The following is a 20,983-nucleotide window of genomic DNA, read 5'->3' on the forward strand; positions in this document are numbered from 1 at the left end:
TCTGTTTCTTGCAACCACCAGGTACAAAAAGGAGCTTGTTTTTTATGTGACTATTTTTCTCTCCTGTCTGTTTTTTACCTTCCTGCATCTCCTCTCAATCCTAAAGAAAAATTGTTACCTGCCTTCATATTTTTTCACCTTATGAGTTACCTTTGAACTGCAGCTCAAAAAGATCTACCAACCCCAAAAATAGCGGAGTGAGCGCTGCCCGCACCGGTATGGTGAATTCACCGAAGGACAAAACAGGTGATGCACAAATAAAAGACAGAAAGCATTGATGGATATTAGCCGACATAAACGACCACATGTTAAATTTGTTTTGAGGTGGCGACACTTTGAGAATGTTACTGTAACCGTGCTCAGGACACATCTGTCTGGAGCGCACAATAAGACCTCAGCGCTTCTCAGCTCTAAATAATCACCAGAGAGTCCACGTAGATCATATAATATAAGTAGGACCAGGATCGTTTTGGGCTCCCCCTGGCTGTGTTGAGGGCCTCCAGTTTGTCGCGTGAGTTGCTGGATCCTAGCAGACTGTTGCCAGAATGGTCCTTTCAAAATAAGATAGCTCCCGGGTCTTGTTCCGGCAAGATCCGGCTCAAATTAAGCCCTGGATACGTACCACAGGATTTTAAGGTTGCTGTAATCAAACCTTTACTTAAGAAGCCTTCTCTGGATCCAGATGACCCAATGAATTATAGACCAATATCTAACCTTCCATTTTTATCCAAAGTCCAGGAGAAAATAGTGGCCATCCAAGCATTTAAACACTAATGATCTGTTTGAGGAATTTCAGTCTGGTTTTAGAGTATCACAGCTCTGAAACTGCATTAGTGAAAGTTACAAATGATATTCTCTTGGCCTCACAATGTTCTTTTAGAAAGACTTGTTGTAGGGATCAAAGGAACAGCGTTAGGCTGGTTTAAATCCTACCTGTCTGATAGATTTCATTTTGTAAATGTACATGAGAAATCTTCTTCATACTCCAGGGTTACTTGTGGAATATCACAGGGTTCAGTGCTTGGACCAATTCTTTTTACTATATATATGCTCCCAATTGGTAAAATCATTAGACAGCATGGGATAAACTTCCACTGTTATGCTGACAATACTCAGTATATCTATTCATTAACCCTGATGAACCTAATCGGTTGGGTAGATTACAGGCTTGTCTTGAAGACAGAAAAAATTGGATGACTCTAAACTTTTTGCTTTTAAATCAAGACAAGATTGAAATTCTCATCTTTGGACCAGAAATTCAGAAAAGGAAATTGCTTAGTCAATCACCTGACCTGAATGGCATTAAATTAGTCTCCGAGCAAAGTAAGGAACCTTGGTGTTATCTTTGACCAGGACATATCATTCAAATCCCAGGTTAAACAGGTTTGTAGGATTAACTTTTTCCACCTTCGGAATATTACTAAGATTAGAAGCATACTTTCCAGGAGTGATGCTGAAAAACTAGTTCATGCATTTATTACATTAAGACTGGATTACTGTAATTCATTACTCTCAGGAAGTCCACAGAATGTAGTTAAAAGTCTTCAGCTTGTCCAAAATGCTGCAACTAGAGTTCTGATGAGAATTAAAAAGAGAGATCATATCTCTCCTGTCTTAGCTTCCCTACATTGGCTACCTGTTAAATTCAGAATAGATTTTAAGATCCTCCTTCTCACATATAAAGCTCTTAACAATCAATCTCCATCATACATCTGTGACCTGATTGTTCCATATGTTCCTAACTGAGCACTTCGCTCTCAGACTGCAGGTTTACTGGGGGTTCCCAGCAGGCATGTGCAGAGGGGGGGGCGGAGGGTGCTTGAGACCCTGCCCCTTTTGTCCCATCTGCCCAAAGTGCCCTTTTTGAGGTTTAATGATTTTTTTATATATATATATTTTTTATTTTTTATTTATTTTTTTAAAGAATTTTCTGTTTGTGCCCCCTCAAGAATAACAAAAATAATAATTAATAAAATTTCTGTTTAATAATGTTATATAGCTGGCGTGAGTCACGTGACCATACCGTCACGTGACCATTCCGTCTCTTCCTCACGCCGGCCAGAGCGCACAGCCGGTCACAACAAGCAGCAAGCACTCACGTTTTCTTCATGGCTGAGCGAGCGGTGCAGAGCTTTTAGGACATACATATTGATTGGGAGAAACGGAATAACACCGGTAAGTAGGATGCAAACTACTATACAAAGTTATTAGATTATTTTGTACAATATTAAGTTGTTTTGTGGCACTAGGTGTGTGTGTGGCTGGGTACCGATTCTGAACCTCAGTAGCTTTAGGATTAACCAAAAACATTCTGTACATAAGTACTTGTACGAAAATATTTTTTCAATCTTAAATATTGGGAATTTGCCAATAAAATGTTGTTGTTAACTAGGTACCGCAAAGTTGCATTCCTATTGCTGCTGCGTGTCACGTGACTGGGGTCTCACACAGCCCTGCTTGTTTACAAAATCACTTCCTGGTTCGCAGACTAATAAAACTTGAACAAATTTTAAATTTAGCTACCTTTTGTGAAAGGAAATAAGAAAAATACTAAAGGTAACATCCGTCACAAGTTTTGTGTTACTAAATATTCAGTCCTTGTCTGTAAATTCTGTCCAGCGTTTTAGGGAACATAGTTTTGTTTTAGATTTTAAGGTTTCTCAGCCCTTCTGGTGGGTTCACTAATACTATGCATATTCTCAAAATGTTGGACTTTATATTTGTTCTCTTTTTGAATGCATTGTATTAAAAAACATTATGTTTTAAAGATGTACATTTAAAAAAAACTACTGTTTTCACAGCAAAATTATTTTATCTGTACAGTTCTCTGTTTTGCACAAAGTAGATAGTAAAACTGAAGAAAGCATAAACATATTGTTTTATTCTTTATTTTTATTATAATTACTAAAGCACTATGATTAAAATAGTATGCAAATATTCTGGATCAGCGTCATGAAGCAAATTTGTGGCCAAATTATATACAGTTAGTTTTCTGGAAAAGGAATGAAATGTCCCAGTATGTGTATGCATGAGTTTTATATGCATGAAAAAATATTTGTAAATTAATTATGATATATCATTGTACAGACATGCCTCGTAAGGAGAGGAGGCGGAAGCAGCGACAGAAAGAGCTACATGAGGCAGCTAAAGGCAGTGGGTCCCTCACCAGCTGGATAAAAAAAGAGTACAGGTAAGTTGCCTCACAGCAACAAGTGTAGAAACAATAATATACACAACTGCAATGTTTTGATGCCAGAAAATGTTTTTTATTAGCTACTTGATCAAGGATTAGGTGCAAGACCTGTTAAATGTGAATAACTACATAATTCATTCATACAATAGCTAATTTTGCCTTGTTCTCAGATGGACAGCAGGTGGAGAGTGATAGATCACATGAGGAGATTGAAGACACACACAACTCTTTCTGTTTATATTTCTGTCACATTCTTATCTCGGACATAAACTCCTCTATTATCCACTAATGTTTAGATTTCCATTTTCTACCACAGGTTTTGTCTCAGATATTTCTGTCTGACAGTTCTAAGAGTTTTCACCAATTTTTGCCATTTTTTAATTTATCTTACATTAATTTTGTAATTGACTAACATTTCTCCTCTGCTCGTTATACTACCTGCAGTCTGAGATCAACACAGCCTTGCCCTCCAGCATCATCATCAGCAGCAAGAAGAGCAACCCTGCAACAGCTACACTGTACCCCATCATCAGGTAAAATAGGACAGCAATAGATCAGGAGGTGGAGCAGGTTGTCCGGTAATCGGAAGGTTGCAGGTTTGATCCTGACTTTAATCAGAGATTGATGCTGTTGTGTCCTTGGGCAAGACACTTAACCTGCTTTGCCTGCTGGTGGTGGTCGGAGGGACTGGTGGCGCCTGTGCACGGCAGCCTCGCCTCTGTCAGTGTGCTCCAGAGCAGCTATGGCTACATCATAGCTCATCACCATCAGTGTGTTAATGTGTGTGTGTGAATGACTGATTGTGTTGTAATGTGCCTTGGGGGGTTGTAGAACCCTAAGAAGGCATTATACAAATACAGACCATTTACCAAAACAAGTTACTTTTGCTTTACATTGTCCTTATGTGGTAAGGATGTATATAATGATTCGCTTCCATTTTGAATTTCTAATAAATATGATTTGTTATTCAGCCGGGTATACTGCGGTTATGTCATGGTGTTTGAAAATATTATTCTGTGTGCCCCTTTTTAAATTTGAGCACCCGCCCCTTCAAAGGTCTCTGCACAGCCCTGGTTCCCAGAATATCTAAAAATAGGATAGGAGGCCGATCTTTTAGTTATCAGGCTCCTCTCTGGTGGAACCAGCTCCCAGCTTTAGTCCGTGAGGCAGACACCTTGTCTACTTTTAAGAATAGGCTTAAAACATTTTTATTTGATAGGGCTTATGGTTAAAATCTGACGTTAACCCAGATCTGGACAAGTGGGGGAGTACAGGGAGGTGGATTGTACAGTCGATAAAGATGACTCTCCCTTGCCCTGCCTCCAACATGCCTCCATCTAAAAGGCTAGGTTATCCAGAGTTATCTGTAGTTATGCTGCTATAGGCTTAGACTGCTGGAGGATACACTGATCACTTTCCACACACTACTACTTTCTTCTACAATCTGCTCTTTAACTGTATTATTTCCTGCAATTTCAGCTGTTAACTTTTTTTCTGTAAGTGTTTTTCTCCCCAGAAGAAGCTACAATGATGTTCTGCTGAGCTGTGGTAAACTCATGGAGGGGGCCATCATCTTGAACACAGTTGCTAACCATTTAATCATTCTCCCTCTCCTGATAATAACACTTTCCTTGACATTGAATGTGTTTACCTGTTTAATTATGGATTCACTAGGACAAATACAATAAAGTTTATCTCTCACCAAATAGAATATTATGTGTGTGTGTGTGTGTGTGTGTGTGTGTGTGTGTGTGTGTGTGTGTGTGTGTGTGTGTGTGTGTGTGTGTGTGTGTGTGTGTGTGTGTGTGTGTGCGTATGTCTGCTCTGTCTTCTTGATCCCCAGTGAGTCATGGCGGATAGCTGCTTATACTGAGCCAGGATACTCTGGAGGTTTCTTCCTGTTAAAAGTGAGTTTTCCTCTCCACTGTCGCTGCATGCTTGCTTAGTATGAAGATTGCTGTAAAGTAACTGACACTAGTCAGTGACTCGATGCAATGTGCTGGGTTCCTTATATAGGAAACTTTTTTTTGATTGGCTTAATGAAGTGACCTGTATTGGATTGTGTATTATGTGAAGTGCCATGAGACGACTCTTGTCGAGATTTGGCGCTGTACAAATAAACTTGAATTGAATTGATAAATGACCCGCACTTGTATAGCGCCTCTCAGAGTAAGGACTCCAAAGCGTTTGACTCCAAACTACAGTGTATCATTCATCCATTCACACACTCATTCACACACTGATGGTGATGATGTAGCCACAGCTGCCCTGGGGCGCACTGACAGAGGCGAGGCTGCCGAGCACAGGCGCCACCGGTCCCTCCGACCACCACCAGCAGGCAAGGGGGGTTAAGTGTCTTGCCCAAGGACACAACAGCAGAATTCTCTGTCCGGAGCCGGGATTGAACCTGCAACCTTCCGATTACTGGACAACCCGCTCAACCTGTTGAGCTACTGCTGCCCCGAATTTTATATCCAAAGCTGTTATCAATGGATGGTTAACTTCTTAGTAGTTGCAGCTTTGGTAGCTAGCAGGTAGTAAACTCACTTACATATTTAATTTAACCACTATATACACAATTTAAAAGTAAAAAGCTCAATAAATGTTTATATTGAAATTTATACGTAAAAATATAACGTTACTTCCCATGTCATGTGACATTACGTGACCACCGCAGAAGGCATGATGCAAATCTGATGCAAGTCTGTTCATTTAACTGTTTTCTTTGACCAAGGAAGGATAGTGTCCTCATAAGCAAGGTGACTGGCCTCACAAGACATCGCCTTGCAAGGCCAGGTGCCTTGACATTGAGAAGCACCTGGGGTCACGGAGAGTGTACTTGTTTGTTTTCAAACATGGACTACAGTACCCAAATTTGACCACAGGGTGTCATTCTTACTTCATGCTACTTCAATGAGGAAGGCATAAAGGAAGTAATGTTTAGGGAAATGGACACTTTGGACGCCTATGTGTGTTTTCATGTAAAAATTATAATTTAAGTGTTAATACTTGTGCAACACTTCCTGAAATGTGTCAGTTTTTGGAAATAGCAGTTAGCGGACACTGACCACAGATAGATCAAAGTTTCTGCAAATCATGTTTATCAGGGTCCTTGCAGGTGTTTGACATACTTATAAAACTTTGAACACAATTTGATATTTTTAGGGACTTTCAATATTTTGAAACTTTTAAGTAAAATCTATTACACAAACGTATGCTGGGTCATATAGTAATGATTTGCAAAATTTACTCAGAAACAAGCTTCAGATGTCCAAAATGTTTCTTTACGGAAGAAAATGGCATAAGAGAAACGTTGTAGGAAAGACAAAAGTGAATTAATCTGATTTGAGTTCATTCAAGCAATTAGGCAAAATCCCAGCTGCCTCTCTGTCTGAGCCCGATGAGCTCGCCTCGCAGTTTGTTTCGCCCAAACTCACTCACCTGAAGCAAGGAGCTATTTAAACTGCAAATAAATTATTCAAAAATCTCAGCAGTGTGCTGAACAAAGCCTAAAACTTATTATACCTGAACTTTTCATATCTGGCTTCAGCGCATTTCTTCTCCTTTTTTCATTTGTTAACTTTTAATCTCTCCTTTGCCTTATTATTTTTCATTATAAAGTATATTACCAGATAAGGAATAAATGCATAAACAGGAGCAGTGGAGATTAAAACCATTAGAAGTTTACCAGACTGGTTTGGTGATTTCTTTGTTTTTTATTTATTTTTTTTTGGTCTCAGCTTTATGAGGCTTCAGGCACAAGACAGAAATATAGGGCACTTGCTGGGAAATGGTGAGAGCTCGTTATTTTGCGATAACAAAAAAGATTCACAGCATGGAAAATAATATGTGACAGGAACAGAACTGCTCTCTGGCCTTGTGTGACACATTATTTACAGCTTTGGAAGCTGGTGATTGTTTCCTAAAGAGGATTTTAATGTAGATATATTAAAGGATCACCAGGTTCTTTAGGGTCTTAAACCCCTCAGAGCACATCAGCTACACCATCAGAAAACATCAGCACCTCTTTCTTTTGTTCTCTGACCCAGTTTTTCTTTGTCTTCATCCGCTCAGCATCACAGCTCCAGACTCATCTGCCCATAATCTTTTTTTGTTGTTGAATCCACACAGGGTGCAAACACTAACACCTAAAGCTAATTCGATTTTATTTCCCTAGAGTGCAGCCTTCAGCCTGATATTCAATAAAAATAAGATTTAGGAATGATGTCTTGAACTTTTAACATTACTGTCCTTGCTGAGACGTAGTTTCAACGAGACAGGGAGCTAAACATACAGGAGTTGTTTCTTCAAGAGTTAAGCAAAGGTTTGCCATTTTTTTAGACCGTCTTTCTCTCTCAACTCATCTCTCTGCATCATCGTGTGTCACAGTCACTCAGGTACACAGCACTTCCTGTTCTACGGGTGTTTTCCATGTCAAAATAAAAGTGTACACAGCACTTCCTGTTCTACAGGTGTTTTCTATGTAAAAATAGCATGTAAATAAAACTTTCTTTTACACAATAAATTAAAATGTCTGTAAGGCAGAACACCTTGTCATTTGTCCTCGTCCTCTAGTGTTGATGATTTTGTATTTCAGCCCATAGCTTTTCAAGTGGGTGACTTTCCAAGGCTTAAATTGATCACAACACAAAGACATTTTGGAAAGCTATCTACTTCGTATCAAAGGAATTTTACTTTCCTCTTAAAAACATCCAGAGTGTGGTTCTGTTGGGTGATTTTAATTGAGACCGAGTCAGAGGTGGTGAAGTTCTGTCTACAGCTCGTCGTTGGGCTGCAGGCTGACATCCAGCTCCAACTTGTCAGGAGGGTTCAGGGGAAACACAGTACAGATCTCTCTCTCTCTCTCTCTCTCTCTCTCTCACACACACACACACACACACACACACACACACACACACACACACACACACACACACACACACACACACACACACACACACACACACACACACACACACACACACACACACACACACACGTGCACATACTGTAGACCCAAAAACACACATCCATCAGCCATCAAACCTTCTCTTTCACTTTGTCAGGCTCAAACTATGTCTAGAGGAAGGCTCACAGCAGTGTTGGAAATCCAAAGTTGGCTTCGTACAAAAGCATAAAAACTCAACGTTGTTTTTCTGTTTTTTTGCGCCTGTATCACACTTTGAGGGAGACTTATCAAGCCTTCTCCGGATGGCAACAGGGTAGGTTCTCCTTTAAAGAACAAAGATGGCTGGGTGCAAAAAATCCTAAAGAAGAAAACATTCAGAACCTGAAAAGATCAGTTACTATTTCTGTGCCGTCAGAGGCATGAAGGTTTGGTAGCAAAGGCTCTATAATAGAATTTTAAACATGGATTATAATGTTAAAGGAAAAGTGAAAACTCAAAGTTGGAAAAATAAGTTCAAGAAGATTACAACTAAACAAGAAATCACACAATTAAGGTGCTCAGCTACAGCAACGCCTTAGTTCGTGAAACGAGTAATCTTGCACCATCTTTCAGGGGTGCATCTACCTACTTTCTGGGGGGTATGCAGACACATGACAGTCCCCTGGCCAAAAAAATCACACATGGGCCAGTTATACATCTGTTAGTAAACACAAATGTAGACCAAAAGCATAATTTCCATCATCTCATTGGCGCCCGCTCGATCACGGTTCCTCTTTTGCACCACTGCCATGTAAACTTAGATTGCACAGAAACAACATGACAATGTGAAAATGAGACATAAAATAAAAAAGGATTATTAAAAATGGTAATTAGGTGTATGCATTTTATAATTTGTGTTTTCTTTTTGAACTACATTTTTAATTACCCATTTTACTCTCAACTAAAGTCAAAATCAAAAATAGACTTCAGATGTAGATTTAAAGTCTATCTGAACCAATTACTGCTGACAAATGGTTGCAAACAGCTCTCTCGATTTTGATGATGTCTTGAAACATTTGTGAGGCTCTTTAAAGCAGAAATCCTAATTGTTTTACCCAATGGCACATTTTAAAGACTGGTGGATATATATATATATATATATATATATATATATATATATATCATGATCCGCTCCAGCCCCCCTGACTGTGTCTCTCCTGCCCTGATTAGCCTGATTGTTCTCACCTGTCCCTGATTACTCTGCCCATGTGTTCCTGATTCCCTTGTGTATTTATACCTCCCTCCGTGTTGCTGTCTTTGTCGGTTCATTGTCGTTGTCCATGTTTGTTCGTCCTGTGCTCCCGTCCTTCAATAAACAGCTTTTTATTTTTTACATCCGTCTGCCTGCTCATCTGCCTCCGGAACCCACCACCACACATGGTCTGCCATCTCCACCCGCAGAACATGACAGAATGAACCGACCAAACCTGGACCTGTGGTGAGCTAACACACCTGTTCCTGGAGGATTATTTTTTCTTTTTTGTCCCTTTCAGTTGTGGGAGATTTCTGGCCTGGAGTTTGTGTTCGGCGCATCCTACCTGTTCTCGGGGTGGTCGAAGTTCCTCTGGGAGATCCTGGCGCGTCCTATTTATCTTCGGGGTGGCCAGGGTCATTCTCCTCCAGCTGTTTTTGCCCCCGTCCCGTTCGTCTCCTGAAGCTGCGGATCCTGGAGCCTCAAGGGAATTACACCCCCTATGCACGCCATTATTCTCCGGTGTGGTAGGGCTGGTCTCCCCGCTCTTCTCCGGCTTCCCTTCACCCGAGCCTCCGCTGATGGACCCAGCAGATCGGATGTGCACCTGCTCTGATTGGGATGTCAAGTACCTGCCGCCGAGCTGGGCTTCCACGCGTCGCTTCTGCTACTCAACCACTTCCTGGTCCACGCCTGCAGGTTCTGTGCCTGCAGGTTCTCCACGCAGCAGTTCCTGCTGGGGCCTGTGCCTGCTGCTGCAGTTCCTGCTGGGTCCCATGCCTGCTGCTGCAGTTCGTCTCTGTTTTCCTGGAGTCAAGTGTTCGTGTCAAGTCATTGTGTCCAGTCAAGTCAAGTCATTGTGTCCAGTCAAGTCAAGTCATTGTGTCCAGTCAAGTCAAGTCATTGTGTCCAGTCAAGTCAAGTCATTGTGTCCAGTCAAGTCATTGTGCCCACGTCAAGTGTACGTGCCCACGTGTTCGAGTCCCTGTGCCCACGTCAAGTGTACGTGCCCACGTGTTCGAGTCCCTGTGCCCACGTCAAGTGTACGTGCCCAGGTGTTCGAGTCCCGTTTCCCTGGTCTAAGTTCGTGGACACGTCTGGTTGTAAGACGGAGTAACGACTACTCCTAGAGGCCCCTGCTCCGCGGCCCTGGACTGTGTTCGTTGTTCCCTGGTCTCGTCTTCCGTGTTCCCTTGTCATGTGTGGCCAAGTCTGGTCTTCGTTCGTGCCTGTGTCTCCTGTGTTTTGTGGCTTGTGGGCGTCTGGTATCCGCCCCTTGAGGGGGGGTACTGTCATGATCCGCTCCAGCCCCCCTGACTGTGTCTCTCCTGCCCTGATTAGCCTGATTGTTCTCACCTGTCCCTGATTACTCTGCCCATGTGTTCCTGATTCCCTTGTGTATTTATACCTCCCTCCGTGTTGCTGTCTTTGTCGGTTCATTGTCGTTGTCCATGTTTGTTCGTCCTGTGCTCCCGTCCTTCAATAAACAGCTTTTTATTTTTTACATCCGTCTGCCTGCTCATCTGCCTCCGGAACCCACCACCACACATGGTCTGCCACCTCCACCCGCAGAACATGACTATATATATATATATATATATATATATATATATATATATATATATATATATATATAACTTGTTAAGTCAAGAAATACTGATCAGGGGCTGGGGATGGGGCTGGGGATGTCCCTTTGGATGACTGGTTAGCACCCATGACTCTCACTTGGGAGTCTGGGGATCGGATCCCACTCGGGCCCTCGCCTCTCCCTACCCTGCCATTTATAGAATCAACACAAAAGGCATGATTTTCATTTTTTATTTTCTTGCCAATTCTTTGAGTGTTCCTGAAATTACAGTCAGGACATCACACATTCTGGGCAGTTCTTCTCGCACTTCGTTCACCACACTAATCATGTCCCTCCATGCCTGCAGGACAGCGTCAGTTAGAACCCGACCACTTCCAGGTGCGCCATGCTCCCGAGGCGCACTGGTGAGACAGGTCGACCCTGCAGCCACATCTTCGGTCGCCGCTGGGCATGCTGTCACAATAGGTGTAGCTAACCTCTCCATGAGTTTTCCTGTTTGCAGGTGGGCGCGCCCGGAGAGCAGCTGCTGCGAATTCCCTCATCAGCTCGCAGGTGATTTAAGGAGCGGTGTGACAACTCACCAGTGCCGGATGATTACTCGCACTGGGTAGCCTACACCAGCTCTAGACCTGTTTCTAGTTGTTTGCATCCTGTTCTGCCTGTTAAAGCCTCGTCATCATCTGTCCCATTTCCTCCGTTCTCCCACTCAGGTACTCTCATCATCTGCCTGTTACCAGCTCGTCAACCTGCACTCTCACCTGTTACAACAAGGCGCCTCCGGATCTCCTGTCCTCCCGCCACACCGCTTCTCCCTTTGGCCGTCTGCTCTCCTGCGCTCACCTGCCCGCTCCTGGAACTGGTGCTCAGCTCCCAGCCTCCTCCAACAGCTACCTCTCAGACCTGACACACCCCCCTCTCAGCGCTCCACTACCTTACTGGAATCCGCAAGCCTCCATTCTATCACACCTTCCCCGTCTGCTTTACATTACTTATTCTGCCAGAACAGCCCTCCTCCGACGTCTCCCCAGCCTCGTCCAACTCAAATAAAGATATATTATTTTTACTCACCTTGTCTCTTCATGATTCTGCATGTCGTGGGTCAAAAGACTCGATCCCAATATGACAGAATCATCCGGCCATAACTCTGACCCACTCGCTGAATCACATCCGCCGGATCTCGCCACAACCCTGGCCCAACACGAGAGCTCCATTCAGTCCCTCCATGATCAGCAAGCAAACACCAATCAGCATTTGTTCCAACTGGAGAGCCTTCTCCGGCAACTCCACGAAAAGATCACTCCTCCCTTCGCTCCCGCGCCTTCATCGGCTGCCAAAGATACCCCCGTTCGAACACTTCCACCACCTCGTCTGCACTTCCGGGTCCCAGAATCCTCCCCATCTGTCACCTACAGCGGTGAGCCTGAGCATGTACGGGGTTTTCTGTTTCAGTGCACGTTAAATTTTGAATCCTACCCTGAAGCGTTTTGCACTGATCAGATTAAAATTTCCTACATAATTGGTCTGCTCCAGGGCCGTGCATTTCAATGGGTGGAGGCCAGAGGCAGAGACCAGTCTTTCATTAAAGGTACACTGCGCGATTTTCTGTCAGAATTTAAATTAACTTTTGACCACACAGAGACCCCAGCAGAAATATCGAGGACATCTGGAACCTTAAACAGGGTAAACAAACAGTTCAGAATTTTGCCATAGATTTCAGGACTTTGGCCACTACTTCCAGTATGGATGCCGACTCATTGAAGGGGGCATTCACCCAGGCTCTCAGTGAGAGAATTCAGGACCAGCTCGCCTACTGTCCTGAACCGGAGAACCTGGAGGACCTAAGGATAGAGAAAATGTTTAAGACTCGACTACCACGTTCCCAGCAGTGTTTCCAGCCACCTCAGCCCACCCGGACGATCCCCTCACAGCCACCTGTCAGCCCAGCCTCAGCCCCAATCAACCAGGAGGAGCCCATGCAGATAGGCCGGGCCGGGCTGACTCCAGAGGAGAAGCAGCGTTGGATCACCTCTCGGCTGTGTCTTTATTGTGGTCTGTCCGGACATTTCCTGATCAACTGCCCCGTTCGTCCAAAAGGAAGAGCCCACCAATACGACCGGGAGAATTGGTGGGTGGAAACCTTGATTCTAAAACATCTCAGTGCCTGTTAACCTGTTCCATCCCTTTTAACCAGCAGAGTGTTCCCGCTAAAGCCCTAGTGGACTCCGGGTGCGAGAGGAACCTGCTTGACCTGAACATCGTGGACCAACTTAAAATCCCCACGATGCCCCTGTCCAACCCCATCAGATTCTCATCGCTGGACGGCAGCTCCTTAACCACTATTACTCACCAAACAGTACCCATCAAGCTGCAGGTTTTGGGTAACCACCATGAAATATTGTCATTTTTTGTTTCCCTCACCCCAGTCACCTATTGTCCTGGGACATGACTGGCTCACTACACACAACCCTAACATTGATTGGAGGACCAGCCAGATAATTTCTTGGAGTCCGTTTTGCCTCTCTCACTGTCTCTTATCTGCTAACGTGTCCTCCCAGGCTCTGGCACCCGTACCCCCCACTCCTCCTGACCTGTCTCTAATACCCCCTGAATACCACAACCTGCAAGCTGTTTTCTGTAAGGACCAAGCAGCCTCACTACCACCTCATCGACCGTACGACTGCTGCATCGACCTCCTCCAAGGAGCCACTCTACCTTCCAGCAGACTGTATAACCTGTCCAAGCCTGAACGAGAGTGCATGGCCACCTATATCTCTGAGTCCTTGGCTGCAGGCATTATTCACCCATCCACTTCTCCACTTGGAGCAGGCTTCTTCTTTGTGTCTAAGAAGGATTGATCCCTGTGCCCCTGCATTGATTACAGAGGGCTCAACCAAATTATGGTAAAAAAAACAAATATCCATTACCCCTGCTCTCTTCAACTTTTGACCCAGTCCAGAATGCAACCATTTTCACTAAACTGGACCTACGAAATGCCTACCACCTCGTCAGGATCCGGGAGGGAGATGAGTGGAAGACGGCCTTCAAGACTCCCCTGGGTCATTTCAAGTATCTCGTCATGCCCTTTGGCCTTACCAACGCGCCCGCCGGCTTTCAATCCCTGGTAAACTCCATTCTAAGTGACTACATAGATAAATTTGTTACCATATACTTGGATGACATATTGATCTTCTCCAACACCCCATCTGAGCACTACCAACATGTCCGAGCAGTCCTGCAACGCCTCCTTGAAAACCGCCTTTTTGTCAAAGCGGAAAAGTGCGAGTTCCATGCCCCTTCAGTCAAGTTCCTGGGTTTCATTCTGGAGAGTGGGCACTTACGAATGGATCCCGAGAAGGTGGAAGCAGTTTGAGAATGGCCGACCCCTGCTACTCGCAAGCAGTTGCAGCGGTTCCTTGGCTTCGCCAATTTCTACAGACATTTTATTTGCGGCTACAGTGAAGTGGCCTCACCCCTCACCCAGTTGACCTCCACTAAACACCCCTTCGTCTGGTCCGAGGCCGCAAACAACACCTTTCTTGAGTTGAAGGACCGCTTCACTCAAGCCCCCTTCCTCTCTCGCCCTGACCCTGCTCGCCAGTTTACCCTTGAAGTGGACGCTTCTGATTCGGGTGTGGGTGCCGTTCTCTCCCAAATCTCCCTCTCTGATAACCAACTCCATCCCTGTGCCTTTTTCTCTAGAAAACTGACCCTGGCGGAGCAAAACTATGATGTGGGGGACCGGGAACTTCTAGCGATGAAGTTGGCTCTTGAGTAGTGGCGCCATTGGCTGGAGGGAGCTGAGCACCCCATAGTGATCTGGACTGACCATAAGAACCTTGCCTATCTCAAGGAGGCTAAAAGACTAAACCCCAGGCAATCCCGCTGGTCTCTGTTCTTCACGCGGTTCAATTTTGTCATCTCCTTTCGACCAGGCACAAAGAACGTCAAACCCGACGCCCTGTCCCGAAAATATGCATCCAACAAGGATCAAGAACCTGCAACTATCCTTCCCTAATTCTGTGTGCTCGGGGCAGTCACCTGGGAGATCACACAGAAGGTCCTTGATGCCCAAGGAACGGACCCTGGCCCAGGTAAGGGACCGCCCCACAAGCTCTATGTGCCCCAGCAGGTCCAAGGTGCTGTAATCCACTGGGCCCACACATCTCGATTCTCTGTCCACCCGGGAGTGGCCCACACCCTCGCCCTGATCCGCCGGTCCTTCTGGTGGCCATCCATGTTCCAGGACATTAAGGAGTACGTCAAGGCTTGTCAGGTCTGTGCCCGTAATAAATCAGAGAACCAGCCTCCCACCGGACTACTCCGTCCCCTTTCCATTCCCTCTCGTCCCTGGTCTCACATCGCCCTCGTTTTTGTCACCGGTCTACCCCCCTCTAAAGCATTCTCAGTCATACTTACCATCATTGACAGATTCTCTAAGGCTTGTCATTTCATCCCACTAAAGTCTCTGCCTTCCTCCTCAGTGACCGCTGAACTTCTGATCAAGCATGTCTTCCGACTTCACGGCATCCCGGACGAGATCTTGTCTGACCGAGGCCCCCAGTTCCTCTCGAGAGTCTGGAAAGAGTTTGCTGCCTCCCTGGGAGCCACGGTTTCTCTGAGCTCTGGCTACCACCCCCAAACTAATGGCCAATGTGAGGGGCTTAACCAGGAGCTCGAAGCCATGCGCCGCAGTGTGTGCTCCTCCAGTCCTTCCAGCTGGAGCACCCAACTCCCCTGGATTGAGTACGCCCACAACACCCACACGTCCTCAGCTACAGGTCAGTCACCTTTCGAATCGTCTCTGGGCTATCAACCCCCACTTTTCCCTTCAGATCTTCCTCCCGCTGTCACTATACCCCAGTTTATTTGCAGAGCAAAAAGGACGTGGACCCAGACCCATGCGGCCCTCCAGCAAACAGCTGATCGCAACCGATGGTTGGCAGACTGCCACCGTCGTCCTGCTCCTCCTTACACTTGTGGGCAACAGGTCTGGCTGTCCACCAGAGACGTTAAGTTGAAGGACACTAGCAAGAAGCTCACTCCCCGGTTTATTGGTCCCTAGTCCATCAGCAAAGTCATCAACCCTTGGTCGGTCCGTCTCTCGCTACCCTCCTCCCTGAAGGTCCACCCTGTTTTTCACGTCTCCCTCTTTAAGCCCGTCTCATCGAGTCCATTGTGTCCTTCTCCAGCCCCTGCTCCTTCTCCTGTTCATCTTGGTTATCTTGTCCAGCACCTCCTTGAGGCCAGACCCCGTGGTTGGGGCCGCCAGTTCTTGGTCGATTGGGTGGGTTATGGTCCGGAACATCGGCAATGGATCTCAGCATCTTGGATCGACGACCCGTCCCTCATCCGGGACTTTGATGCAGTGCGGGCTTCCTCCTCTTCCTCCTCCTCCTCTGCTTGGCCGCCGGGTGGCGGCCTTTGAGGGGGGGGGGGGGGGGGGGGTACTGTCACAATGGGTGTAGCTAACCTCTCCATGAGTTTTCCTGTTTGCAGGTGGGCATGCCCGGAGAGCAGCTGCTGCGAGTTCCCTCATCAGCTCGCAGGGGATTTAAGGAGCGGTGTGACAACTCACCAGTGCCGGATGATTACTCGCATTGGGTAGCCTACACCAGCTCTAGACCTGTTTCTAGTTGTTTGCATCCTGTTCTGCCTGTTAAAGCCTCATCATCACCTGTCCCGTTTCCTCCGTTCTCCCGCCCAGGTACTCTCATCATCTGCCTGTTACCAGCTCTTCAACCTGCACTCTCACCTGTTACAACAAGGCGCCTCCGGATCTCCTGTCCACCCGCCAAACCGCTTCTCCCTTTGGCCGTCTGCTCTCCTGCGCTCACCTGCCCGCTCCTGGAACTGGTGCTCAGCTCCCAGCCTCCTCCAACAGCTACCTCTCAGACCTGACATGCCCCCCTCTCAGCGCTCCACTACCTTACTGGAATCCGTAAGCCTCCATTCTATCACACTTTCCCCGTCTGCTTTACATTACTCATTCTTGTTCTCTGTCTCAGAACGCTGCCAGAACCGCCCTCCTCCAACGTCTCCCCAGCCTCGTCCAACTCAAATAAAGATATATTATTTTTACTCACCTTGTCTCTTCATGATTCTGCATGTCGTGGGTCAAAAGACTCGATCCCAACATGACAGATGCCTCATTGGACGCTTCGTCCAGAGTCACTGGGGGGAAACAACGAGATTTGGTTTTGTTTTATATTTTAATGATGGACACATTTGATCTATATTAATAAAAGGCTTGAACTCCAATTCAATTCACTTCAAGTTTATTCATAAAGTGCCAAATCACGACAAGAGTCGTCTCAAGGCACTTCACGCAGTAAACATTCCAATACCGGTCAGTTAATTTAGCCAATTATGATTTTTTTCATGCAGGCTGAACATGAAATTATCTCCTACGTCTATCTCCTGCACTAGCTTCTGATAGAAAATAGACGGGTAAAATCTAGGATTTAAAAAGTCTGACAGATCTACGTCACACTGTCACTTCATGGACTCACCCATCATGACTCTCAATGGGAAAGGCTGTTGTTGGTTTAATGTCCAGGAAACAGCAGAGAATGTCTCAACTAACAGAAGCTAACCATTAGCATTAGCAACTCTACCACACAGCAGAACTCCTCCAGGCTTGTATTATTTGTGGAGATTAAACATCAACGTTGCAGCACAAACAGTCAGTGATAGAGTTGTGTTGCTGTTAGCCAATCAGAGAAGAGATGTCCAAAAACCAGGAAGTAAGACTCTAAATCCTGTCCTCTAAAGCTATGTTCTCTACTGGCTGAATTTTACATCCTCAAACAGGGGCTTTAACTTGTGTAGTTAATGTGGACAATCTCAACATCAAATAGACAGATCCCTGTTTTATTAGAGTATTTATTATAAACTGAATATAAAGTTAGCTTGAAACTGTCAGAGAAGTTTCAATGTAGCCTGAGGTTGTGCATGTCTTCAACATGTTTATGCTTTATTTCTCCTTGAAGCTGGATGTCATCTACAGTAATGAAGAGGTGTTTTGTGAAATCAGCACGAGTGTTAGGTCAGCGAGCTGCAGTGTGTGGGAGAAGTCTGTCGAGGGTTGTTATGCGAAGAGGAGAAGAAATTACCGAGGGCACGGTGATCACTTTAGCAGTTTGATAAAACATAAGCGCGCTGAATCCTGCTTCAGAGTGGGCCAGCATCTTAATGCACTGCTGCAGTTGTGTGACCTCAAAAACAGATTTATTTGATTAGCAGCAACATGGAGAGTGAACTAGTAACAGTTTTTGTTTCATACAGAGTGAAAATAAAATGTTTGTCAAGCAGCACTGACGAGTGTGTCAATATTTGAGCCCTCCTGCTGCGATTGCATGCTCGAGCAGACTGAATAGAAAACTTCCAGAGCGTGATCCTGGAAATGAACGGGATGGAGCTTTTCTTTATTCAAGAAGAAGCCTAATCTTGTTTGTGCCATAAAAATCTGCAAATACAAATAGTCTAAACAACAAAGCTATTGTTAAACACATTGTTTTACATCTTTTTATGGAGTAAATGAATGCATTTGTTACATGTTAGCTTCTGTTAAGGAGCCCCTGGTGATGTCCTCTATATTATGCAAACGAAGCATAGATGTGTACATAAATCAGAAACTCATTTCATTCAGCATGAAACACTTAATGATTTCCTGCTGCAGCTCCACTTTAAGTTTTTATTTAGCTGATTTTTAAATCTAAACCAGGATAAATGAAGAATAAAACAATTCAGAGAAGCATGTCGTCTGCATTTTCACAAAGCTGAAACGTAAAGTGTTATAACTACAAGAATGTGGGGGAAAAAGCTCTATACTTATGTTCAGATGCAAGTTCAAGAACAATTAATTTCTTATTTGCTGTAGATTGCACTTTCAACAACTTCAATTTGGAAAAATGGAGTTTATGTATGTCAGGATTGACAAGCTAACAGCTAGTACAGGCATGGCCAATGCTTTCTTTAAAAACTCTTTGCATGACAATTTTTGTCAGTGGTATTCTATAAGAATGTTGACTTGTCTTTAATTCCATGCGTGCGTCTTGTGAGACAGCTCCATCAAAGAGTGAATGAATAAATGAACAGCACTTTGAGAAATATATTTTTTATTGCTCATCACTTGTTTTCTTTGCCTAGCTGTTAACTTGCCATCTTCAGAGATATTTATTTTTAATGCTTCCAATTGTTTGGATAACATCATCCTTAAAAATACACTTAAATGTGAAACGTACCAACACTGTTTCAGTTCCAAAACTTGTTGGCTTTTCAGAAATTGTAGATTTTCAAAGACTTTGATTCAAAGGTCAGAGTATTTCTCTACAAACTGCATAAAACTACGTCTAAGCTCCATCAGATCATATTCCTGTCCTCCTGTGATGCACTAACCAGGCCAGCTCTGGGGAAATAAAATTACAAAAATCCATCTTCAAGGCCTTCTGCTTCTGCTTCTCATGTGAGGATCTAGATAGAGAAGTGCCAGGTTGTTATTAATGAACTCAAGGAGCAATGCCTGGAGATCTTGCCTTTTTCCTGGCCACTCAACCAGCTGATTAGCCATTCCCTTTCTGTGTCTAAAGCCAAAGTAGCTGACGGAGCCTAATTACTTGATGTTTCCTTTCATTTCCACACAATTTTTTAAAAGTTAGGTTTACTTGTTGGTTCCATTTTCTGCTCAAAGCGACTCTTACTCTTGGGACTGGGATGTGAAAACAGGTTCTCTCACCACTGTAGAGGAACACAAACTGGAGCAAACAAATAAAAGCTGCAGTGGTCTCTTGGTGATGGACAATGTGCGGGGATAATAGCTCATTAGGCCTGCGGTCTGTGAATGATAGCTATACAGATCACGCTATAAGACATCATTTGATTTAATTAGAGAAAATATATTCGTCTTCCTCTGTGTTCTTCTGCTCACACTGAAGGTCTCTGTGGGGATCTCCTAGTTCCTTAAATCCTCCCATCTGCCTCTGCTGTCTGTTGTAAGACGATGTAAGAGAAGAGGTGCTCCTGAGTCAAACAGCACTGCTACGGAAATAGATTGTGAGGTATAGAACTGTTTTCTGTTAGTTTCTGTTAATTATGAGCTTGATCTTACCAACACGAAATGTCAGGAGAATAAACAAACATAACTTTAATTTAATTTTAGCCAATAAAATTAGTCAAATGGGATTTTGATGGCCTAGTGACCTGTCCAGGGTACTCCATTTCTGAAGGTAGGCTCCATCCCCTGAAAAGCAACAAGGGCCCACAGAAAATCAATTAGTAGATGAAGGTTTAACACATCATAAATAAAAGCTTCTTGTTGTTTGAACTATAGATCATACACTATTTGAGTGGCTGGATTTACTTCCAATACAAAAAAGAGAATAATTCCTATATTCCACTTTAAAAATATGCTTTCAGTCAGCAAGTTTAATTTGCAAGGAATGTTTCACCATTTGTAAACAAAATAAAACCAAAAACCTTCATATCATATTAGACTTACTTCATCACAAAGACTGAAATATCAAAAAAAAGCATTTGCTACTTTTAGTATTTTCTTGCAGTTATAGCTAACAATATAAAACTTTGAACAGGCTTCTCTGTTCAGATAGATCAGTGTTCTTCTGCCCTGGCTTAACTGACATTTGGAGTTCCTCAGGGTACTGCTCTGGGCCCTCAGCTGTTCTCATCGTACATACTGCCGTTAGAGTACATCTTCAGAAAAATAAAATATTTACTTCTACAGCATCTCTAGTGATATTCAGATTTATTTTCCCGTAACAGTTAAAAACAATGACTCCTGAAAATGTTAATAGACTGTTTGAATGGCCTGGAGGAATGCTAATTTTCTTCATCTAAACAAAAATAAAGCAGAATTCATCCTGTTAAAAAGAAAGGTGTCTGTAGAGACACACAGTACTCTTGACCCTCTATAGCACCAATCAGCCGATCATCTGTAATTTTTTGGTTTTCTTTCAGCTCAGACACTTAGCTAAAGACCCGCTTCTTTCCCTATGACTATAAAAACCCATCTATGCTTTAATCACACCATGCCTTTATTGTGAAATT

At 44.1% G+C, this 20,983-nt stretch overlaps 1 long non-coding RNA gene across 1 annotated transcript; it reads left to right on the plus strand.

The window, feature by feature from the left end:
- Positions 1-2,070: 2,070 nt before the first annotated feature.
- On the plus strand, positions 2,071-4,163 carry LOC129153478 (uncharacterized). The gene is made up of 3 exons (XR_008559483.2): positions 2,071-2,175; positions 3,088-3,190; positions 3,638-4,163. It is a non-coding gene; the product is annotated as an uncharacterized lncRNA (long non-coding RNA).
- The last annotated feature ends 16,820 nt before the right edge of the window (positions 4,164-20,983 follow it).

Source organism: Nothobranchius furzeri, chromosome 12, assembly GCF_043380555.1.
Source record: "Nothobranchius furzeri strain GRZ-AD chromosome 12, NfurGRZ-RIMD1, whole genome shotgun sequence".
Lineage (NCBI taxonomy): Eukaryota > Metazoa > Chordata > Actinopteri > Cyprinodontiformes > Nothobranchiidae > Nothobranchius > Nothobranchius furzeri.